At 38.4% G+C, this 25,944-nt stretch overlaps 1 protein-coding gene across 10 annotated transcripts in view; it reads right to left on the bottom strand.

Annotated features, from left to right (window-relative positions):
• TRMT9B (tRNA methyltransferase 9B (putative)) overlaps nt 1–25,703 on the bottom strand; it is a 116,969-nt gene extending 91,266 nt beyond the window's left edge. For 4 of the 10 annotated variants that reach the window (XM_075500117.1, XM_075500119.1, XM_075500116.1 and 1 more), the window contains exons 1-3: nt 25,548–25,703; nt 20,847–20,935; nt 19,942–19,992 (exon numbers count right to left, since the gene is read on the bottom strand). The gene's annotated coding sequence lies outside the window, so the exon portion shown is untranslated. Of the gene's footprint in view, nt 1–19,941; nt 19,993–20,846; nt 22,810–25,547 lie in introns of those variants that run through there. The other 6 variants (XM_075500121.1, XM_075500120.1, XM_075500126.1 and 3 more) reach the window with 3 other exon arrangements.
• Nucleotides 25,704–25,944: the final 241 nt, after the last annotated feature.

The following is a 25,944-nucleotide window of genomic DNA, read 5'->3' as shown; positions in this document are numbered from 1 at the left end:
TTCTCATGATTAGCTTGGTAGGCAACATCTCACCTGCCCACACAAAACCACCAGTATGTCCTCCAGATCCACTCCTGGTAAGGCGATATCCAACTGAAGGGAATTGGCCTCACACATTCCTGTTGGTCTGTCCATGATCTTGAAAAGCCAAAGTAGAAATAAATAATTTTGAAGGTCAAAGTTTTATGCAGTCTACCCAAACCTTTGTAAGGCCACTGGTTTTGTGTCACTCTTCAGGGTTTCATTATGCTTTCACCAAAAAAACCATATAGGCATTAACTGGGAATGTTTGATATCTCTTTTTTTTTTAAATCAAGTCAATTGCAATGTAGGATTGCTGTAATAGGAGAAGACTCTATGAAAACAGGAAAAACGGACAGTCTTGTCTTCATTGCAAACACGTTTTGTCCACACATCCCAAACAAACTCTCCCCTCAGTCCCTCCAAGCCTCACTGTCTGCAATGCTCTACAGGATTTCTACTCGCTCCTCTTCCGTGCCTCCTCCCATTCACTGGCTGCAAGAGAAACTTCAATTTAATCTCCATGAGATAATTCAGAGACATTTTGGAAAATACAGAATCTAGAGATTTCAGAATTTAGATGTCTCTAAAATAAAATGAATGGAACAGCTTTCCTATCAAATCTATTATCTGAGCTCTGCAATCGCAGGCAAACAATACAGCAGCAATTTATATCCATAGGAAGGTGATGGAGAAAAACATCCTGGAAACTATTTCCAAACACATGAAGGGAAAGAAGGTGATTTGGAGCAGTCAGCATGGGTTTCCAAAGGGGAGATCATGCTTTACCAATCTGATAACCTTCTACAAGGTTGACTAGCCTGTTGGATGAGGGGAGAGCAGCTGATGCTGTTTACCTCAACTAAAGTACGGCTGAGCCTGTAACATCCTCATAGACAAGCTGACAAATTAAAGGCTAGATAATTACACAGTGAGATAGATTGAAAATTGACTGAATGGCTAGGCTTGGAGGATGGTGATCAGCAGCACAAAGTCCATTTGGAGGCAAGTCACAAGTGGTGTAAGCCAGGGATCATTACTGGGGCTAATACTGTTTAACAGCTTCATTAATGACCTGGATGATGTGACAGTGAACCTCAGCAAGTTCACAGATGATACAAAATAGGGAGGAGTGGCTGAAACACCACATGGTTGTGCTACCATTCAGTGGGACCTTGACAAGCTGGAGAACTGAGTCAAGAGGAACCTCATGAAGTTTAATAAGGTGAAATGCAACGTCCTGAAGAGGACTTTGGAGAGGAATAAACTCAGGCAGCATATACACGGGGGGCCAACCTCCTGGAAAGCAGCTCTGCAGAGAAGACCCTTGGGGACCTGGTGGACAACAAGCTGACCATGAACCAGCAATGCACCTTCACGGGGAAGAAGGCCAACACCATTCTGGGCTGTATTATGAACAGCATTGTCCACAGGTCAAAGGAAGTGACCCTTCCCCTTTACTCAGCACTGGTGAGGCCATACTTTGGAGCACTGTGTGACCAGGTTCGGGCTCCTCAGTACAAGAGAGACATGGACTTAACGGAGTGAGTCCAGCACAAAAATGATTAAGGGACTGGAGCATCTCTCACATGAGGATAGGCTGAGAGAGCTGGGACTCTTCAGCCTGGAGAAGAGAAGGCTCAGGGGAGATCTCATCAATGGGTATAATGGGTGGGGTGGGAGTATAGCTCAGTGGCAGAGCATTGTCCATGCTCTTTGCAGGGGGGGTGTGAACTAGATGACCTTTAAAGGTCCCTTCCAACCCAAATTATTCTATGATTCTATAAATACTTGATGGGAGAGAACAAGGATGAGGGAGCCAGACTTTCCAGTAGTGCCCAGCAACAGGTCAAGAGGCAATGGGCACAAATTAAAACACAGGAGAGTTCATCTGAACATGAAATGACACTTTTTTACTGTGAGGGTGGTCAAACACTGGCACAGGTTGCCCAGAGAGGCTGTGGAATCTCCATCTGTGGAGATAATCAAAATCTGATGGCCATGGTCCTGGGCAACCGGTTCTAGCTGACCCTGCTTGAGCACAGGAGTTGGTCTAGATGACCTCAAGAGTTCCCTTCCAAATTAAATGACTCTGTGATTGTCTTGATATCCAATAAGACTAGAAACACCTTTTTGCAAGTGTGAAGCAATGCAGTCCCTACTGCAAGGGGATCAGTTGCCAGAATAGAGACTTTTCAACCTGCATATTTGACATACGGACGTGAATGAGTAAGTGAAGTTGATGAGCCAAGGATATCCTAACAGCAGAATTTGTTCTTCAGATACATTCAGATAAACCCCAGGGCTATTGTCCCTGCTTATATGAAAAGCAGATTGGTAAGGACATGCTTTGGAGAGTTCTATTACAGTCCTTATAGTGGATGATTATGTAAGTTGTATACGGTACTACTGCATTTTTAATAGGGAACAGACTGTCACCACCATCTTTTTAGGCAGCAGACTACAATCCCCAGGCATGATAAAATCTGCTGTTTCCACCAAGTTTCTGCAGTCATTGTGGAGCAAGCTGACTTGGAAACTGCTGCCTAGTGCCTAGAGGAAGATAATTCTTACAGCTTGCTTCACAGGTCTGGTAGGAAGGCAGCTGAAACTTGGGAGGAGCCAGAAGCTGCTAATTTGCTGATTGGTGTTATCTTGTCTCTTTGCTTTATGCTTATGCCTTGTCAGCAAGGCAGCAGGGTTTAAAATAATACCCAACTTTTTTTCCAAGCCTTTGAGAACTATGACTTTGATACTATGGGTTTTGGCAAGACTGAAAAAACAGACAAATGCTTGATATTTTAACTCCAAAATGTTATCTCTGCGTAATCTAGAGTATGAATTTATAAAAGGCCAGCTGTTATGTGTTATGCAACTCTTATCCCAAATAATAGAATTTTAAGGAATTTTACACCCAGTATGGAGATATAAACTGAGACTTACCCATACAGGCAGGCTTTACAGCAGAGCAGCTAATGTACGATAAGCCCATATCCTAGAGTATCACTTATGATTTAAGTAAACAAATAATTACTGCCAGAATATTGTAATAGTTGTCTGATCACTCATCATCTGCTGTTTTATCAACAATGATGAAAAAATTAGCCATCAACCATCATTACTTGTGGATGTTTAGGAGGAGGTTAACTTCAACCAGTCAAAAGGGATTTCATAATTAATATATTTAGAGATGTGAAGGAATCCTGACACTTCAAAAATTCTAATATGATGTGCATGGGAAAGGTAAGAGATTGTACGTACAAGTGATGAGGTGCTCTATTCCTACATAAAAATGGAGCTGAAAAGCTGAAGATTATATAAGTGGATTAGAAAAGCTGTAGATGCCTCTCCTATCTGCTTTGTTTGCAGATTTTACAGTGCCTTGATGTTACAGCAATAAATCAGGATGACTGTGTTTAGCCTACTTACCTTCTCTTGCAAGGACAAATCTTGGTTAACTATCTCTACGCAGGGCAGAACAGAGCAAAGGACCATTGCAGCAAAGTATCAACATAAGGGTTTGGATGATTTAATACAAACTGTGTAGTCTGGCAGGAACTTCCAGTATCCAGAGCTGCATTTTTCACTTTCAGCATGGCAGAGAACACACTGCCCTGTTCTCAAACACGCATTTAACTTTATTATGGAATGCCAATATCAGAAAAAGCTGTCAACCACAGTTTTAAAACCACAGCATTTAGAAAGTGATGTAACATGAATTCTACTTTGACTTCAGATTCACAATATACAAGAAGTCTTCTTATATTGTCTGCTTTTAAGGCAACAAAATATTTTAGGTCATGACAGTTCTCTACATATACAACACATGCTAGAAGAAACAGTATGGAACTTAACATATGCAGTGAGCGCTCTGCAACATGCTACCCCATGCTCTATAACATTACCTACTAAGTATAATGGCTACATAGGCTATAATGGCAAAATACATGTTGTAAAATGGTGACAGAGAGAAGGTGACAAGAAACATGGAGTGAGACAGATTTTCTTCATAATTACTTTCACTCGAAAAGGTGCAAAGATATCAACAAAGTAATACTGATTGCAGTATCACTAATTCTCTCATGGATTTTACTCCCAAGTCCATTCATGTTTTACCCCTGCAACGCAAAGGAGATGGTAGTAAAAAAACACGAGGATGAAATCAACAGCCCCTAAGTCCACATGGATGGGTGCTAGGGAAGGGGCATAGCGGCACAAGCCAGACAGTGGCAGCTCAACAAGTTTTAAAATACTCTATTTGGAAATAGGATGTCATGATTTTGCTTTCCGATGATTTCTTTACCCTTAGCTTTGCTTTCAAACTAATTTCTTTAGGTTCATCATTAAAAATCTCTGTTCAACATAGAATTTCACAACCATAAAACCTCTGGCCTTCCACACATAGGTAAGATAAGACGCTGTCATTGAGTAATCCTTCACCATATGTAACTGCCACTACACTTAGTGCTATATATGTAATGTGCAAAAGAATGTTTGAGTTGAATAGAAACAGTTCAGCAGAGCTAGACACCAGTGAGAAGATGAGACATTTAATTAGAAGCAATGTTTTGAAGAAAACACAAATTCACCTGCCCATTACTGTATGACCAACTAAAAGGCATGTCCACCATGCAGGGATTGATAGGAGTTGGGGGCATTATAGCCCACGCAGCCACTGTAGTTTATCTGTACTCAGATCAAGAAAGTTAAATTATAATGCCCAAGGATCTCTCTATACATACTAAAGGTTATTTCTGGCAGGGTCAATTAAACTTCATGAGCATCTTTGCTGCCACAGCTGGAGCACTTCAAATCATGAACTGTTTTATTTCAAGCTAATTTAGGTACTACATACTACATTGCCTTCTGGCATAAGTTATAAAGCAGATAATAATAACAGTCATACACCCTCAGCCTATGCACAGCACTTAGTGAAAATGTCAGCAGTTAGTTACTATAGATACAGAAAGCAAAACATTTCCACATGTGAAAAGTGCTCAAGTCACAGCCCACAGCAGTAAGGTTGTAATGTGGCTCACCTACAAGAGATACTATAGTGGCATGATTAAAAAGGTGACAATCACACTCAGCATTAGCACAGGCTAATCCAACATAAACATATCCCCACAGCAGAACCACTGCATTCCATTCCTTCAGTGTCTGATGGATGTTAGTGTTGCATGAACACGAATAACTTATCACAACTAAACACATACCCAACATTTCTTCCTTTTCTTCTGGTAGTGACTGATTCAAACTAAGGCCATCTACTGGAACTGAATGTTACATGATGACATAGCACTACCTTGGGTTATTTCTTTGCAAAAGGCATCTACATCCTTGGCCACTATACAATGGAGTACTAGAACGCTGCCCTGTCAGGACTTCAGTTACTGTTCTGTACAGCCTCGGCTTCTTTTACAATGTGTTTTTACATCATGTCCACTCTCTATCACCCGAGGAAGGATTTCACAGACATTATCACAAAATACAAAGCTAATTCCACAGCTCTTTATCACCTCTTGTGGTTTTGCACATAATTTCCCTACATTGTTCTAATGAGGGAAGCATGTGTCTTAGAAACTATGCCAAGGAACTTTTCTTTAGAAAGAGCCCGAAGTAATTTACAGTGTATGCAACTGTGCTGAATGTTTCTTATGCCCAGGCAAGATAGCTGCATTTAAAAAGTGTGACAACTGCTTAAATTTGCAAGCATCGGTACAGGCCAACCTTGACTGCAAAGCAAAGACATTCTAGGTTTGTAACATTTAACTCTCTAGGTATGAGCTTAATCAGCAGACCCAGATTTGAATATTTTAACTTAAAAAAAAGGCAAAATTTCACTGCTGAGAAGTCAGCAGGTACCACATTTAAACAGGGCATGCAAATGAAAGCTACTATTATTCTTTACTAATTGTTAAGTTTCCAAGTGATCTCAGTATTTCACTGTAAAAGACAGAAATAATGAATTCTCTCAGGTTGAAATATAAAATAAATGGGAGTATATCAGAGTATATTGTAATCTAGAATTCTTTTTTTTTCCTAAACTACACAGTAACTCCTGATGTTTCATTCATCTTTCCCTCTTCAGAGTTTTATAAAGTCTCTTCAAGAAATAGTTTTGTGATTGTGTTTATTCTGTCTGTTGAAGAAATTGTCCAGTCATTAACAGATGGGTTTGTTGAGGTAACACTGACATTAGAAAAAAATTGTAACTCTGAACCATACTATGAAAGAAATGGGGGTTGCAGATATAGGAAGTATGGATAGGGTGGGCAAATAATTAATAATTAATTAGGATAATAAAATTATCCTAAGTGACCCAGACCATTTAACTGTCAGTGAAGTTCATGGTATTTATTGTATTAACAGATATACCGCTATCAATGAAATTAGCCGATCATTTTTGATTAACCAGATATAGCATCAGTGAACTACTGAAATAATATGTAAATAGTTCTTAAAATTTATATGAAAAAGTTTTGCCAGATAAAATATATCAGTGCCATACCACTAAAATAATCTGTAAATAGTTCTTAAAATTGATATTAAAAAGTTATACCAGTGCTATGCCTGCCACAGCGTTCTATGTATCTTCTGTAACAAGCAAGGAAATTCATAGTTTAATTTAATGGTGTAGCATGCCCTGACGGGAGAAAAAGTGTTTTCAACAAAGAGAAAACATTTACAAAGACACTTATTTATAGAGGCATGTGATAAACAGACTCATGTGCTCACTAAGTTAAAAAAGAATAACATTCTTTGTTGATGAATTAACAAAGCTACCATGTATCATAACTTAATCTGAGTTTCAAGATTTCTTATTTATGTATTTGTTCTGCTTTGGTTTACTTGTGTGTATCAACCTTCTCAGTGCTGTAACACAATTCACTATTCTGGTTTGAAAAGTAGTCAGTCATGTTTTTAATTTCCAGCACAAGTAAACTAAGCTTCATTAATGGGTAGACTTTCTTCTGTGTAGCACTTTTTAATCAAAGGTTACAAAGGTTATCATGAGCATAATCTAGGCAGTCAGAGGACTGAAGAGCAACAAATTGCTTTTTTTTTTAATTTTCTTATGTGAATATGATGGCTGAGATCCAGTTCTCCTACTCTGAAAGCTACTCTGAGTCAACAACACAGTAGACACTTTGGAGAAGCTACAACAAACTAAAAATATGAATTCTTATTGCTGCCTTTTATGCCTTACAAAGTTTTTATTCTGAAAAATTTTTCACCAGAAATTATTTCAGAAATATGCTTTTTCCTTTGACTTTTTTGGACATCACATATGCTGTCAGAAGGCAACTTATTAAGCAACAACTAGCAGGGTCATATGTGTTCGCAGACATAACATTTAAAATTGTAGGCAGGAAAATAACTAGAAGAATTCAATAAAAATAAGGCAGATAATTCTTAGTCTGAGGAACAGGAAAAAGTTTCTTACATGTTTGGGCTTGTGCTAAAGGACAGTTTCTCAAGGAAACTGATTGCAACTCTCATCCTGGGACATTTAAAGCTCAAAAGCTGAACTCCAACTCAATGTAGAGCACAGCCTTGCATGGCAGAGAGAGGGACTGCGGGGCCCGAAGAAAAGCCTTCTGTCTTCTGTGATTGTATAGCAGAGAGTTACTGGATGTGAGCTCCCACTCATCTCCCAGGTTTAACGAAGAATTGGAATCAATTGTTACATAATCACTAGTTCTTTTAGACACATTCCTCCTTCAGCCATATTTTAGTCATACCATAGCCATAACCATACTTGGTGAATGCCGATCACTTGACAGGGAAGTAAGGTCAGTTTTGTGGGACAAGTATTATCTTCTACAAGGCCACCTGATGTAGCTGGGAAAAAAGACAAGTTTAAGGCATGCAATTATTTGTTCAGGTTTGAAAGGATAAATAAAGATTGGAACAAATTGATCCCAGTTTATCTTACTTATTTTTAAAAATTGGACAATTTGAAAGAAAAATGTGATTCCCCCATGGTAAGGGAGAGCCAATGAGGTAATTAATAGGGCAAAGAATAGCACAGAGAAACAGTACTGCTACTGATAATATTAGAGGTTCTTGTGAAAGACAAAGAAAGAAATGATGTGGTAATTATTAAAGATCTTCAAAAAATTAAACACATTTTAAAAATCATCATGGAATTCAAATGTCATGAGACACAAAAAATGATTACTCCTTCCAAGAAAATATCATGAGAAATAATTTTCTTGGCAATTCCATTCCAGATGAAAGAGTGATATATTAACACTGAAGAACTGTACAATAACTGAGCCCTGAAACCACTCAGTAAATCATTTAACAGAGTTTGGCAGATAATATCAGGAAACATTTAAAAAAAGTCTCTCTCCCGCAGACACAAATCACTATTGTGAGTCTCAGATATGAAAAAATTCTTTGTGTTAGCTTTATTTGTTATAAAGGTGAAATACTCCAAATTTGATTACATTTCAATTTGTTCAAACTTTTTGTACATTTTAAATTTACATCTTGTAATCTTCTTGTTTTCTTATTTATTTTTCCCAGAGTTAAATAGTCAGTCATATACCCAACTAAAGGACCTGGCATGTGAATCCAAGGTGCAGCAGGAAGCGACATCAGTAATTAATTAGGTAGTCTCTGATCCTCTACTCAATCAGTGTCAGAGAATGATATTTCTACTAAAATAGTATTTCAGAAAGCGGCATTCTTCAGATAAGACTGAGATTCTTGTCCTAACATCTTTTGTAAGTTTCAGTGGGTTTTGGGGAGAGTAGAGATGTCCATTCCGATGTTAAGAGGTGAATCTCAAGTAAAGGTGTATGTTTTGCTTCTCAAATCTTTGCACTGCAATATCAAGTAGACATTGCGCTTTACTTCTTGTCCTGACAAGTCATGTTGCTGACATACAGCAGTTTGTTCCACCCAAAAGTGGGGACAAAAAAATCTCGGGTGCTTCATAAATGATTTACTAAATATATCTTGAGATGAAAGGTACATACAGAATGCAAGATAAATGCACATCTTAAACAAAGGAATAATGAAAAGAAGTGTAACTTTCTCAACAGTTTGCAGTATGTACTGTTACAAGCATAATGAAAATCCTAGCTATGTCTTCAAAGACTGAGGTCATACCAACACAATTCCAGAAAGTCCTTTTGCACTACTGCTGAAAGCTGTATAATGGAGGTATTCTTCATGGTAAATCTTACTTTCATTGCTCTGTAAAGGCAGCATTTTTCAATGCTGCACTTACCAGTGTTATGAAGAGGGAATGTGCTAACACCAATTGATATCCTCTGGTTTTGAAAGCATTTAGTACTAAACAGTGCTCTGTAAGACAGAACAACAAGAAACACCAAACAGCACCAAGATCAGGAAGGACACCAGTCAACTCTGTCACATTGTTTCCCTTATATACTCATAATGTGAACTCTCACTGTACTTATATTCTGTTGCTGTAAATTAGTTTCCTCTAACTGATATGAAAAGTTGAAGTTTTTCTATGACTTTTCTCTTTCCACAGAGCTTCACTCAGGCAGCCGTTGATCTACTACTAACATTATTCCACTGAAACCACATTATCATGGCATAAACACGAGCTGCCAGAAATTGTGGATTTGCACAGCGGCTTTCGGAAATCTGTGAGTAGGCTTTATTATATGGGAAGACAGACTGCGCAAAGAAACACCACTCAATGAGCCAAAATTTAAGATCTTAAGAGTTGCTACATCTGAGCTAGTGAATGCTTTTTGACAATACAGATCTCTAGGCTTTGCTAATATGAAAACCTTATTTGAGGGATAGTTTAGCTATGATAACTATTTCATTATGAAAAAATATGTTTGTTTTATAAAGACTAGGTATGGATTAAAAAGAGTTCTTACTACAAGTATGGAATACATATTCATATTAATTAAATAGACTGTAAACCAATGTTATTTTCCTTACTGAAACCAGGTTAGATGTACTATAAGGTTCCTGTAAAGCACTAGAGAATACCTCAACATTAATTCTTCTCTTTATTCTCTTCCAGTTCTTCACTGAAATGCTCTTGCATACCATCCTCCTATTTGCCATCATTCTTTTCTTTGTTATATGTTTTCAGCTTGTACATCTCTCTGTAACTCAGTCAACTGGTTGCTAATATGTACTTACTAATTTGACAGTGATGGATGCAGTTGCATTTTATAAGCTCCTGGAAAGCTGTGGGGTTTTGATGACCCAATCATTCATCACAGGCCTACACTTCTTTTGGCATTAGTTTTCTAACCAGAACTTGTTGGATAGGTTTCCAGCTGGCAGAGTGAATTCACATTGCAAAGATCACCCTGAAATTTGTGCTTGGTAGTTTGCATGTAGTATGTGCTGGAGTAGACAGTATTTGTGTGGTGAAAATAGTTTACTCATTTGGCACAAAAAGATATGATAATGCCATTCATCAGAAAAACATACAGATGGCAGTTGGATTGTCTCAGCAAAGGTTCATATTCTGTATTCTCTCTCAGTTGTCTTGTTTGGTTTTCATGATGATTCATCTGATGCTGCCTGGTGGGCAACTACAGTGCTAAAAGCCTAGTAGGGACAGAGAATATAGCCCGGCAGGCATTCCAGGACTTCTCTGATGTCCAGATTTGCACTTTCAGTAAAAGCTAACACATTTCCAAATACATTCTTGCCTATTCTGACTTCCTTTCCTGAGATCTCCGTGATATCTTTCATTCTGTTGTCATCTGGAAACATTTTATGCTTCTGTTTGAACATCAGTTCATAAATCTCTTTTGAAAGAAGGATCATTCCAAAGACAATTCTTGAACTCACTATATCTACTCTCTTGCTTTGTGTATGTTCAGTATGTGATCAGGAAAATCTGTAAGACTGATTGACAGACTGACAAATTCCACCTAATTCGTACTACAGATTTAGCCAGTCATCTTCAGCACTTCAAGCAATGTTCTACCAGTGTAAGATTTTGCTTTTCTGATTCTAAATACCTGAAGGTTTGCATGAGTCAAAGAGAATTACTCAATTGTATAATACCGTGGTCTCTCACCAAGTTTAATGATATTTCAAACCTGAAGTGAAAAAGTAATGTGATATAAACTGCACAAAAACTAAGCATGAGATAACAAAGAGTGGACGTGCAAGAAAAATAACATTATGGAACACAATTTGCATTCTGGAAGCTATCTTGGAAATAAACCAGACTTTGAAAGATTATTACACATTAAAAAAATCTACCAAACAATACAAATACATGACTTATTTAAGATGGGTTCACTTCAGAAGCAGTTTATTACCACCTGCACTACTAGACTAAATGGGAGTAAAATTTTCAAAAAAAACCCCATGTAAAAAGATTTTCTCCCACTTAGTTCCAACTAGAGTTTTTCTCCATGAAACAAAACCAATAACAAAATTATTTTAATACACTGCCATACAACAAATAGCTACTGTACCTACCAACCACCCCCCCCACACACACTATATTGTTTGAATATCAGATATACACAAACACATTTGCTATGGTTAAGACAGAAATTGAGCCACAAAGATAGCTTGCCCCATACAGTACAGGAGATCTACAAGAAAGGCAGGAATAAAATTCAATTCTTGCAAACCCCTGTTTTAACCACATCATCCCCTTTAGGAACTCCCTGTAGTAAAGAAATTTCTTGTGATACAGACTTTTTTTCTTTTCAAAGAAAGCTCTAACATAGGAGCAAAGACTGCGCTCTGATTTTTTAAGTGCTTTCAGTTTTATGCTGGCCTAAATGTGAACAGAAGTTGCCCTATAAGTTTTAGAAATACTTGGCTAGACACCAAACACTGCACTTACATAAGGCCATATAATCACCTGACACTTGTAGCTGCCTCACTTATTTTCCAAGAATTTTAATCCTCTTTTCCTGAAACTATCCCTTTAGTGAGAAAATATGTTTATTCTATTACTTATATGCTTGCTTTGGAGACAAACAGTTTCATTTATCAAACAGGAGAACAATATTTTCCACTCTCAAGCATCAGAAATCAAGATATTTCTTTGTACAGAAAAGTACAAAGTATGGCTTGTCATATAAAAGGGCCCATTCCTCAGCTGTGCGCTCCCAGGCTGTTTCTACTCATTTAAAAGCCCTTCTACAGAATAATGAAGCTTTCCAGCTCTTCCTTCCTGCCAGACAGACCATCATGCCAGCAAGTAATGCACATAGCTGGTGCACAGCAGTTACGAGACTGTGCAAAGAGCAGACCAGAGATAGCTGCTTGATGGCTGGAAGCAGAAGTAACTTGAACTTCCTATTATGATAGGTTTTGGGTTTATAGAATGTTTAAATGTATTAACTAACCTATTCACTTTGCTTTAGTTCGTATTTTATGTCAGATATAAAATGTGATGGGTCAAATCCCTAATCCCATGAAGTCAATGGAAGTTAAATAATAACTAAAGGTCGCTAAAGTGACAACAGAATGTATTAAGAAGTCTCTGAACCACAAATTGTGGGAAGCCAGAACAATACTCCAGGGAATTACCACTTCACTTTAAAAGGATTATTGCATGCTTTTCTTACACCAGAGTAACAGATTGGTTCAGGCTGGAAGGGACCACTGGAGGTCTTTGGTCCACCATCTGCTCAAAGGAGAGTGAACTAGAGCAGGTTATTCAGGCCATATTCACTCAGGTTTTTAATATTTCCAAGGATGAAGACTCCACAAGCTCTCTGGGCAACCTGTTCCAAAGTTTGACCACCCTCACAGTAAAAAAATATTTTTCTTAAGTATTTCAGTTTGTGCCCATTGCCTCTTGTTCTGCAACTTCGGTGCAGTGGTGTCACCTTGTAGTTGTATGTATATTGGGGGAGTATCTGGAAATCTCCACTGTTGCAAAACCACCAGCTAACTCCACTTCAGCTGTACAAAAGATCACTCAAAACATCTTTCACTGTCAATCACTAGTGTGTCAAAGCAAATTAAAATTCCCACCATACTCCTACATAAGCACTTCCTACTATTACTCCTGCAAGCAGTTTTTCCCTAAAAAAACAGATCTATCTCATAACACTTCTATACCGTTTGAGGTTCCAAAAACCAGAAAGGGCTTGTCATACAAAAGGGGTGGAGGGTGGGTGAGGAAATGAGCTGTGCCTAGAAAGTCAGAGTAAAGTCTTAGAAAACAAGTTTTACTTCTGTAGCTGCATGATCCATAAAGTAGGAGGACAAGGAGAGTATGAAATTAATGGCTGTGAAGAGCCACTGACGACTCCACAGCAACTCCCATTCTGCGCTTTCCAACACTTTCCTCCCTTAACGTCAGCAAAGCAGCAAGAGGAAGGGGCTCCAGGCTGTACACAGTGCTGCAGCTCTGGCACAGGTGGACGAGACAGTGACTGCTCTCAGCAGTCTAATACCCTTGGCATCTGTTTCCTTTGCCTATGCCCGAAGACAATCTTCAGTGGAAATTTCTCTAGCGCAAAACCAACTGGTAGTTTGCGGCTACACCAGGCATTTCATTGTTCTAGCACTTGTGCAGATACAATGGTTGAGGTAAGAGAGCAAAAGGAACAAAACAGTGCACAGGGACTCCTATTGCTACTTCATCCTATTCTGCTCTGACACAACACAACTGGAGGCCACCCAAGCATGGAGTATGTAAGGACAAAAGTCAGTCACTTAAAAGCAAGTACAACTGCAGGAATACTTTTCTGTGTGAATATAAGGGATTCCATACCCTCACCTAACGCCTGACATACCCACAGCCTCCAATACAAATGAAGCTTTGGTGACCCAGAACTCAGCTGCCTTCTGTGGGCATTATGTAGATCAAGTATGGAACCTGTCCTGTGGTACTCATGAAATTCAAACTCTAATGACAAACTAAAAGGAATTAAATATGAAGTTGCACTTATTTATTAAAATTCCTGCCTAATTGAAACAGTTATGTATAATGGAATGAAAACAGTTAAACAATGAATCTGTTGTTCCCTGTTACTGAAAAATAGTTTATTCTTTTTGTTGTTTTCAATAACTACACTGTTCCACTGAAAACTGAATCTCCTCAATAAAAAAAATGCAGTTTTTAAAACTTCACTACTGAACTTATCATACTAAGTAATTATTTGAAAGGTTGGCAACAATCTCTATTTTTGTCTTTATCTTCACTTTCCTAAAAGTGCAGTTCTTTTACATCCAAACATATATTGCTTCTGAGATGCATTATGTATGACGGAAAGTAATTAGAAAATTGTTTAAAATCTTAGACCATTAGTTTCGTGCAAATGGAGCTGACTTCAGTTTCTTGCTTGAAAGATTTTTTGACAAATAATGCCGTTAACTGCCAATTTTCTAGTGGGAAAATTAAACATAAATCAAACTATGATATTTTGTTTTCTCCATCTCGCCTGAAACATTGTTCCCAACTAGTTTATTAAACACTGACTTTATCTCCAACTCAGCACATTTACCAAGTTAAGCAGGAATTCAAACTTCCATTCCTTCTAAGTGCCAAGCCTGCAGGAAAACAACATCTGCCTGGAGATCTGTGAATTTTCTTCTACATTGTGAGAAGTACATTCCGGCCAGAAAATTCAGCTTGTACAGCAGAACAGGCACATGAAGCCCCTCTAAAATTCCCATGTGGTACTGACCTAAAATGCTTAGAGTTGAATTTACATGAAATAAAGCACGTTAGCTCAGTTGTTAATAAATAAATTTAAAAAAAAAAATCAAATTTTAGGGATCGTGTTTGTGTGTCCATCTGTCTGTATCTTGACTGAGTGCGCAAAAATTAAAAAATTAACTTTAGTTCTATCTGGAATGAAAGAAAAAAAATTGGACACTGCTTTAGAAAAAAAACTTCCTAATTTCATTCAGCACTACCTAACACCTTCCATGAATGGAATTTTTGATGAGTATCATGAATTTGCTTTACAATTAATTTTTAATTGCTCTTGAGCATCTTCAGAGACTTTTTTCTTAGGGCCTGTTCCTAACTCCAAGAGACAAGTAGTGGAACTACAAGGTAGTGTCTCTGCTGCAGGAGAAACCGCAGTGGCTTCTCAAAGCAGTACGTACATTTTGATAGGGTGGTGCTGGCTGTTTGTAATATGGGCTAAAACAGGAATACAGGTATGCACAGCTAATACTTACTAATAAAACTAATGCTAATTTGTTTGAGGGAAGCTCATACATGTTATAAACTGTTCAAAAGATCCTTTTCTTTCCTTTAACCTGTAACATGCAGCAGTGATCCTGACCACAAGACCATTGTACATCAAGGAACTAGTGACCCACACAGCAGTTAACCTGAGGAGGTCCACCTGGCCTGTGCTGCACACCCATTTTGGCCTTCAGGCCTGTGTTGTGTGGCACATACGCCTTGGCCACAGGATAAACCTAGCCAGCTCATTGCAATTGGCAGCTCCCATTTGGTACCAGTGATTCCACCACCTGCATCTCCATCCCTTTACCTAAAAGTGGAGGAAGGAGTTCTCATGTGAACATCCTTTCTGTTTGACAGTAGAAATGATGAATCAAGCTGTTTACTTGCAAGAAAAGCCTATAATAGCTCAGATAACCAAAAGGGGGTAAACCTTTCTAAGACAGGACCTGCACAGCACACTGGTCGCAGGGAAGATAAACTACTGAAATTTTTGGAATGCAGAAAAGCACACTGTATCACTTTTACAGACAGAAGTACAAACAGGGACAAAAGTAGTAATTTCTCTTTTTTTTTTTTTTTTTTTTTTTACATTTAATAGCACTTATTACTCTCTTCATTTAAAACTCTACTTCATTTTTGTTTCAGAAAACACCAAACCTTACAGAAGCTAATGCAAACTGTTTTTAAAAAGATTGTAAATATTTGTTCACAGGTACATACATACATTCATGTATATATTTTAATAGGATAATGACATGAGAATTGCAGCAATGAGGTATGCAGTGGAAACCATAGTGGAATCTAAGGTAAAATCCAGTATTCTGAAAACCAAAATTAAAAAAAAAAATCAACTGACTGGAATGTCTAAGACAGTGACATTGTACAAGTGCTTATTTAAAAACAATGATCAATCATTCTATAGGCATTGTTATTTCTTATGTAAATCACCTTAAAAATTATGATTTTAAAGCAGGATTTCTTAAAACAGTCATTCTGGGGAAAAACTGTTGTTTGCAGTAAGAACTCATAAAAGTATTATGGCTTTCTATTGAGATCTACAGAAAGGCAAGCATTATCTCAAAATGGAGCAGTATCAAGACTGAAGACTTGTTTCAGATGTACTGGCGCATGTTATCATTCATATGCTTCTGTTTGGGGCAGGTAAGGATCAGAGATTCCTTCCAGATATTGTGCTCTCAAAACTCTGTGGACACAGGGAAATCTGAGCTATGGTACAATCTGAACACAACCTGTATTTTGCTTTAGGTGACATCAGAAAGTAGCCACATCCATGACTTGCCACCTTTACACCATCGGGAAAGAGGTGATTTCAGTAAGAAGAGGGACAGCTCAGTCCCACTAGTGTAAATATAATCAAAGAGATTTGCAGTATGTCTTTGGAAAATGTAAATGAACTACCTTCCCTTTTGCTTCCACCTCCTTCCCAATAATTATTTATTCTACCCGAATTTCCCTCTTCAAATACCCGATATTTCTCTTACAATGTAAGCCTTTTTCAATGAGAAAGCCATCTGGATAAGTTAGACTACAGGCTGCCGACTTCTTTGCTCACATTTCACCATTCTTGACATGCAGACTCTGATATGCTGTAATCTATCAGCATCTAGCTTATTTGGAAACCTTTCATTCTGATGTATTATTGTTTACTTAATCATAACACTTTACTTAGCTACTCTGCCTAAGACACAAATCAGCCCTACAATCAGTATAACCTGCTTTTAAGCTTGGAATCAGTTACTGGCCTGACTGTTAATTTTGTTAATGATGTTGCAAAACTCAAGAATTCTGACAGTCTGGTAGCCTCCAGGTGTTAGTACTGTAAACATCAGAGTATTTCACTCACCATTTTTATCCAGGTACCAAAAAAAGCACCTCAATTTTTTTTAAATAAATGTTTAAATATAGTAAAGAAAAACATGTTGCACTTTCTATTTCTACAATTAATAAATATTTACATCTAGACTACATAGTTAACTTTTGGCTTAGATTTATGGCCAGGAATTGGGGTGTTAAAGCAGTCCAAGTGGGAGGATGAAATATTACAGGAGTGATGAAACTTGACACAGTGAGTCGCACATCAAATCTCCACAGTTGAGAGCCCCAGGACACAGAGTACTTTGTAACAAGAATGCTCTGCAATGTGTCACAAAGGAAAACAATGACAACAGCTTGTCAGGTTTTCAGCTTTTCAGTGAAGGACAGGTATGAACTGGGTGTGGGGTGGGGCTCTCAAGGTGACCTACCAGTAACAGCCCAGCAAAATGCAAACAGGAAACAGACCCAGGATGCCAACAAACCCCTGAAAAACAGCAGCATAAGCTGTTCACTTAAAACACCGTGATTTTTTTTTTTTATTAGAGGTAGAAATACAAAGATAAATAAAGTATATTATGTGATTTAAAAAATACTCTCATATGCATGGGCTTATCACAGTCTTTCAGCTCTTGTGAAACCCTTCCTGGACAATCAGTTGAGGGACACAAATCATTAAAAAAGATCTGTAAAATGTAATGCTTATATATTGTTTGACAAGGACAGAACACGTAAGAGACAGAATCCATCTGGGATGGGCTACTTACTACAGAGCCACCTGACAAAGTGTGATCAGCCTAGATTCATATGACTGAAACTTTGTACCACTGCATGGACAAATCATGTCAAATATCTTGGAAGGAAAAAAAACATTGGTTTATTCTGTTTTTTCAGGAATGGAAATGAAATTAAATGAGGTATTCTTTTGTATCTACATAGATCATTTGTGGACAACAGCCAAAGAACAGATACTCGTTTATCTTCCTGTATAAATATGGTGAAGGAGAAAGGCAGGAGAAAGACTGGAAGACAATGTTCTTTATACAGTCATGTTAAAATGAGGAATTTGAGCGTGCTCACTTCTCTCCTGTATGATCCTGTGCTCTGTTGAAAAAACTAATGGTCTCTAAATTCAATTCTGTCATCTGCTGTCTTTGGCAGAAGTGATATAAAGGCGTCCTGCACTATGCAAAGATCTCCTACACTATGCTTGTAGGAAAGGTTGAAAAGATGTGGCTGTGATATCCCAGCCTCTAGTGCACAATGTGCTGTGTGATGCTATTAATGTTCAAGAAGCAAATAGGACATAAGTAATAGTAAACAGGTACGAGCCAAAGTAGAAAGGAGATATTGAATAGTCAGAATAAACTGTAACATTCATCTTGTTGCTAAGAGGTAAATTATTGCCAATTAGGCCATTTAATTAAATAACTGTTTTCTGCCACCTTGATTAAGTAATCACTTTTTGTCCAGCTCAGATTTTCTTCACATAACACTACATTTAGTAAAGAGTACTATTCATAGTCTTTGAAGAAAATTAATTTATCTTCTGTTCTCATTGACGGGAAATAGTTGCCCAACGCTCTAAAACCTCTGAAGGAAGGATGCTCATTAGATAAGGAAAAATCAGATATACCTGCACACTCTATGGAACTTTGTGAATGAGAAGTACCTAAGACAAGGAGCAGTACTTCTCTGATCCTAAAGAGTTATCTAAGTAGAAGTAGTAAATCCAAATTTTGTAACTGTATCAACTCCTTTTGAATTTATAAAGACTGGTAACTTTACCATTAACTATCGGGAAACTCAGTGATTTATCTAGTACTAGTAGCAATAATGTACACTGCCTGGTTACAATCATGGTCAATAGTATTACACCCCATTCCAGCCTGAAGTCCAGTACAGTAGTAACAAATAATATTTTTTCCTCACTTAGCACTGTAAGTAGGCTGTGAAGTATTTTCTTATTGCTATATGCATTTCTTAAAATGTATTTTAATTGACTGAAACTCTGAATTTAATTCCACATTTATTATTGACTACCCAGAAAATGTTTTTTTCAAGAAGCTAGATACCAAGCATAATAAGCTTTTTTTTCCTTCCTTCTCCCTTGGTTTAAGATTTGGGTTTACAATACAGGCATACTTTTAATGCAAATATGATGTAATGACTGTAATTTTTCCCCCCTTTTTAATTGTATAAGAATGAGCAGTAATAATTATTAGAAATTAAAAGATAATTCTATTTGAAAAAATATATTCAAAACTAAATATATCTCAATATTATTTATCTCAGAGGATGATCATAAGTAGATGCAAAACATCCAACTTGATAGCAAGGGATATATTAGAGAACATATATATCAGGGTACATATTAAAAAATATTAGTGAATATATAAACAGATACCAAAATAAATTGTTCTTTAAATACCAAATTGTAACACAGAACACATATCCCAATCATTATCTTTTACTTTTGCTATACAGTATTTTAAAAATAACCAGCTTGTACTTTTTCTTTAATGTGAATCCATTAACACCCAGAAAAGAGATTTTAGTATACGCAGCACAACTGTTAGCCAGCAACTTTCAGCTGAAGGAAAACATCCTGATAAACTGAAAAAATGGTGACTGACTTGCTTTTTGCACACTTAGTGAGCAATTTTTATTTTAAAAAATCCTTCTTTAATGAAAGTCTTTTTAGTACTTCCTTAGCTATTATTCTGCTTTTTGTTCATTATTCAGTCACAGTCCTGCACTAAGAGCTTTAACTTCAAGAATAAATAACTGATTATTCAGAGCTCTGTATCTCTTCAAATTTAGTATTTCACACTATAAGTGCATTACTATTTGAATAATTACAACATATATTAATAGGAGCAAATATTCCACTGAATATTTAGCTATTTTATAAATCTCTTGATTATATGGAACTCTCCTACCGGGCAACAATGGCAGAAGGAAGGAGTCCAACCAGTCCAAGGATTCTCTTCCTAAAGAAAAGACAAATATGACTCATGTCATATCTGGAGCTAAATTACTTTTTTTAAACTGGAGAAAATTAAAATAAAACCTTCTTGACCACATTAAGTTTGTTATCCTGCACATGTAGAAACATTCAGCTATCTTTTGGAATGCACAACCACATATCATATATGGGAAAAGAAAAAATACAAAGAACATGAAAACAGGGAAATTAGTGACTCCAGTCACTCCACAATTCCAAAGTATAATTGTCAGATTTACCGAACCCCACTCATTAATGGCAGTTGATATTAATATCCATACAAACATATTCATATATATCCAAACATGCCAATATTAAGTGTGACAACTGTGTAGCATGTTAGAAGGTGATACGTTCAGTCCTGGTGCAAGCAAAGGAACGAGTTAACTGGACACTTGAAATTATGTGACTGCAAACTGTTTTTCAGTTTTCTGTTTTTCCTTTCCCAAGAATCTAGAACTCCACATGAAATACCCGCATATGCTATACAGCATGTATGATGAAGTTTGGTACTGTCCTGAGGCATCATGGTTGTCTAATGCTAGTCTGCAAGAAATGCAGCAGTGTTATTGCAACTCCTTAGAAACTTAACTCAGGCCAAGACACAGACACCTCAGTGTGCTTACGATTCACAGCGTAGAGTCCCCTCTTAACTGTTGGATCAAATTACCATTCTGTTAAAAAAATGGAGCAGGGCTTGCTGTATTCTGTTAAATCTCAGCCAGGATAACAGAAGGAAGTGAGAAAACAAACGCCTCCCAGATAGCAACCTATTGTTGCTGTGTATCCCCATTAAACAAAAAAGATTCAAGTCAACATATGGCAGAAAAGTGATCCTACCCAGCAAGAGACAGGGCTATTGAAAACAAAGATGACTCTGCTCCATTCCCGTTAAAGTTGTGCCACTGTGAAGCAAAGAATTCTGTAGTCTGTAGGAATAGAAACGATGTGTGAGATTTATCCCAAGGAACAGGGCATTTAGCAGGGAGTGACACATCCTCATCTCTAATTTACACTCCCAAGACAATTTAAATTCATGCAGTCACTCTTTAAGATAGACTACTTGGAGGGAGGAGATGGGTTTGAACACTCTCAGACAGAACCAAACTGAATCTTCCAACTCAGTAATCTAACAGATATGTTGTTAAATAAAAGGTTATTCAAGCTCTCCATCCTTTGTGTTAAAAGCAAGCAGCTACACCAAACTAACCAGCTCTGAATATGAATGTGTGCTTGGTGTGGCCTGAGAATACTGACAAAATAGAGCCCTTGGACACAAGCTGAGGATTGTAAATGGCCGAATGGGAAATAGGTGCTACTGCACACTGAATGTGCACAGAAGTAAAATCCTAGACGCTCTAGGGATATAAATTAAAATCAAGGAAGAGCCTTCTGATTTTAGGCATCTTCTGGGTTAGGCAGCAGCTGTGTGAGATTTCTCAGATCACATTTTTGGACTTAGGCACCTGAATTCTCCCTAAATCCTGCTTTAGGTACTTAAGTCCTTTATTGGATCTAGCCAATAAACTCACTCTCTCTGTCTTTACTCTACCTGGTTAAGTATTTTAGATCCTATTATGTTTTGCCTCCTTTTTTATTTTTAATGAGATCCTCATCTTTCTAGTATGTAGTTACCTGTTTATCCTATGTGTAGCTGGGTTTTTTTATACTCACTACTGCATACATAATTACTAAGTGTAATTAAATAATTTACTAAGGCACTTATTTCAGAAGTACCAAGAACCTAAAGCTCCAATTTTCTCAAAGGGAATTAAGATCCCTTGGAAAAGCCATACTGCAGCCATGTACAGAAATGCCAGAGATACTGGTAGCAGTCTAGACCTGTTCAGCTCACTTTAACTTTTGAGATCAAGCTGCAAATGCAGCTCTGGAGACTCTCATACCTAAAAAGATTTACTCAAAGCCAACTTCTGCCCAACACTGTGTTGCACAAAGGTTAGTATTTGTTTTACTGCAGTGATGCTCAGCATTTTTCCATTTCAAAGTCTGCCTGCCAGAACTATCTCACTAAAGCCCCAAAAGTCTACTAAGCAACAAAGAACAAACTGAAACAAAACAAAACCAAGGTGGTTCTGAGGATTCATTAGTCCTTAGCCACAGCTGAAAAGACTCAAACATCACTGGCTAAGGTCTTCAAAAGCTACACCATTCAAGAATTGCTTATTTTTAATATGGTTTGACATTTTGGTTTTTATGTTTGTTTTTTCTAGAAGAAAAGGTGGTAATAGTTTCCCAGTAGAACAATTAGTTCTCAGGAACATTATGCTTTTTTTTTTTAAAAGAGTATGACTCTTATTGGCCTAATCTAACCTTTCGTCATTTTATTTTGCCTTTGCTACACATATCTTGGCAAAAAGTTACAACAGCTGGATAGCTAGCTACCTTTAAAGAAATAGAGGGAAAACAGCCAGAAAGCCATTACCACATTTCTCTTAGAATATAACTACCTTCTTTGGGTTAACTACTTTTTCTTGGGATATATGCCAAGAGAGACTGTAAAAATGGGGCTCGGCTCCAGATTTCCAGTACATAGGTATTAATTTTTAAGTTCACTGCCTGTTCCCTTAGCCTGGGTTGGGTTTGCTCCATTTTGTTTATACTGCTGTCAATTTCTGAAGATCTTAAATCTGAATAATTGTGTATAATTTACCTAAAGTGGGGTCGAATACAACTTAAAACACTATTTTATTGTCATCTCATGTTTAATTAGTTGTACACACTACTTGTACGAGGAATTGCTTATAGAAACATCTAATCAACAGCTTAAAAAACATAAGCAAGGAATGTACTTCTACCTCACTGTACTGAAGGCACAGTACTTTGTAGGTACCTTTCTGAACAAGGACAACCAAGACTTACATAAGCAGTTGTAAAATACTGCCCTATGGTAGGAAGGGGAAGGACAATCCCTGGAGTCTTTCTCAGAATGGCCCATGTGAAGTGTGCAATGGCACAGTTTTGTTTTGTTTTAAAGTATCACTTATCTGACCCTACAAGAGGAAGAAAAAAAAAAAAAGAGTTTCTATGCGCACGCTATTTTTAATGGAGTGGTGGTGGTGCTGTGTCTGTTATCTAATCTAGTAAAAAGTTGCACATCTTTTTTTTCCTCTCTTACATAACTATCACATCCTGATGGTAACACAGTGAAAGATTAGAAAATTGAGGTTTTTTTCTTGTTTAGTTAAATATGCCAAAGGTGAAATAATGCACCAAAACCAAAGCCTGAAGAATCAACTGTAGCTTAAAGACATAAGAATGACCACACTGGGTAATACCAAGGTCCAACTAGGCCCAGTACTGTTTCCAACAGTGATCAAAAACGAACATCTAGAGAATAAGGACAAGGTAAATACACAGTCAGATTTCTCCCCAAATAATCCAGAGAATTCCCTCTATTCTTGCAGCATACTGCTGACATGTATGCAAGAACAAATTTGAAGTCTGTATCTTTAATCTAATGAACTGCTTCAACATCTTTCTACAACCACACAAAACAAACTTAAGCAAATATCAATCTTTTGTCTGTCTGAACCTAGACAATTTTTTTTTCCCTTGATGCATGGAAGTCCTGAGTTCCCATGAGAAACCTAAGAAAATAGGGGCAACTGTGAATGTAGAGAACAGCACATACCACAAACATTAGGAGACAGTAAGGGGTTATAGTGACAGTAAGTACGGCTAGCAGAGGGAGCAAGCTCTGAAGAAAAGCACTACCTAAAGATAGATTTCTAAAACTGGTGGAAGCAGTGTAAACTGGCAGGCTCCCTATCCCATCTATGCATCCATTCTATCCCAACTCCCTTCTTTCACTGTTTTAAATTGTTTTGAAGTGAAGGATGATGGGAAAAACCTCAACTCTTCTGCTCCAAGACCACACAGGTATTTTGTTCCTGTACGTTGGGAATTATGAAAAATAGCTGATTGTAGCTGACAATACCGCTTGAGTCATCAGTATGAATGCTAACATATGAACTTTTATAAGATTCATTAGAAATGGCAGTGGCGGAAAGAAACAGGTTTTCATTTCTACTTGGTTTTAATTGTTCCTGCAGAGTTAGGATAGTAACTCCAGCTTTTTAAGGAAGTTTCACAAACCCCTGTACTTTGTCCTGGTTTATTTTTCTTCTCAATTTCCATAGGTAATCTAATCTGAAATGCAAAATAAACTACTATTCTCTTTAATGATGGCCCACAGTACTTCCTTCAGGGTTTTACTTCTGTCCAAATTCTCTGCTTGTCTCCCTGATACTTTGTGAAGGGTCAGCTCACAGTTGACATGTCTAAAACAGAATCCATAACCCATTCAAACCATTCATAATTCAAAGCATTTTACCTCATCCCACACTATTCAAGTTCACACTACAGACATCTCTTTTACTTTGATTTTTCCTTAGACTGTCACTTACTAACTCATGACATTTTTCAATGAATTACTCTAAGAGACTGTCTTTCCTATCTCTTCACATTTAAAATATACCCCTGTTCTCCCCCATATTTCAATTACCATAACATCTTTTTTCTTTGACTTTAGGAACTTGAAAGACACTGTAAAGGCAAAGGATGCAGCTTAGAGGGGATGAGTTCAGACAAAACATCTCAATGTAAATCCAGATGTGTCTGGTTATTTCCACTCAGCATCTCCACCTATAGCCCTGTTAACAACCTTCAGTATCATCCTGCAGTCTGTCATACATGAAATACAGCTAAAGACAAATACAGTTTTGTTCCTTTCATAAGGCCATAAATTACTTTTCCTGATGTGCAAGTCTTGCCTGGAAGGTTTTAGAGGAACTGTCATATTTATCTAACTTCTATCTAGTCTTTATCTAGACTTCTAACTTTAAAAAAAAAGCATCCTAGCAACTGTAAATACATAGCACTTATGCAATAGACTTTAAGCTTTCTTTAAGGGTTGACATACATCTGGAAACCCAAAACATTTCCCCATGAAAATGCACTGTGACTACTAGTTTAGGTAAAGCAGATCAGGTGCTTCCCCAAAAGCGCTCGACATACTATTTTACACTCGTGGAAAACAAAGTTTACTGCACCAACTGGCTGTTATGGCATAGCACATGCACAGCAGGTCTAGATAATGAAAGCATCGGATCCCATCCTATGGGCATGCTACACAAAGTGATGGAAACATTCAAGAAAAGAGGGAGAAATACATAAACCCTGAGGACAAAGCCCTTTTTCTTAATCTTGTAACTTTTACCATGTCCTCCACTAAAAAACTAACGCAGAAGGAAACTGGGCCAGCCCAAGCGGCCGGAGACGAGTGTGAGCATCAGCCGCCGGGAGGGCGGCCGCGCACGGGCTGCTTGGCAGGCACCCGCCCGGGGAAGCCCTCAGGGCCGTGGCAGCTACAGACCCCGTCCCCCCCGAGCCCCACTAGACACCGCTCTCCCCGGCCCGCCGGCTCTACCCTTTCGCGCTCGGCTGCTGCTGCCTCCGCCTCCCACCCGCCACCCAGCCCCAACAGCGCGGCTAACGCCCGAGCCCCGCGGCCGCCCTCACCACAGCAGCCGCTCCTCAGAGCGCCGCCGCTCCCAGGAGCCAACCCGGAGCCCGCAGGCCTGTCCCTCTTCCCCGGCAAACTACCCTCCTCCCCCCGGCCCCACTGAGGCGCTCCCTCCCCGCCGCACCGCGCTCTCTCTCTCAGCCCCGGGGCGGGAGAGGCGGGGGCGGGGGGGGGTTGCGCCCAGCGCCCGGCTCGGCAGCGGCGGGCGGGCTGTGAGAGGCACCGAGCGAACGGCTCCCCCCAGCCGCCGGTCGGGCCTTCCCACCCCCTGCCCTGCCCCCCTCCCCCCCGCGTGACTCCCTCCCTGCCCGCCCGGCGCCAGCCCCGCCCCCGCCCTGTTACGGCGCGCGCATGGAGCGGTGTTTTGTAACCTCCTTCCAGCCTTGCGCCCTC

Source organism: Mycteria americana, chromosome 4 (genome assembly GCF_035582795.1).
Source record: "Mycteria americana isolate JAX WOST 10 ecotype Jacksonville Zoo and Gardens chromosome 4, USCA_MyAme_1.0, whole genome shotgun sequence".
NCBI lineage: Eukaryota > Metazoa > Chordata > Aves > Ciconiiformes > Ciconiidae > Mycteria > Mycteria americana.
The sequence above is the reverse complement of the archived record's forward strand: the minus strand, read 5'-3'. Positions and strand labels throughout refer to the sequence as shown.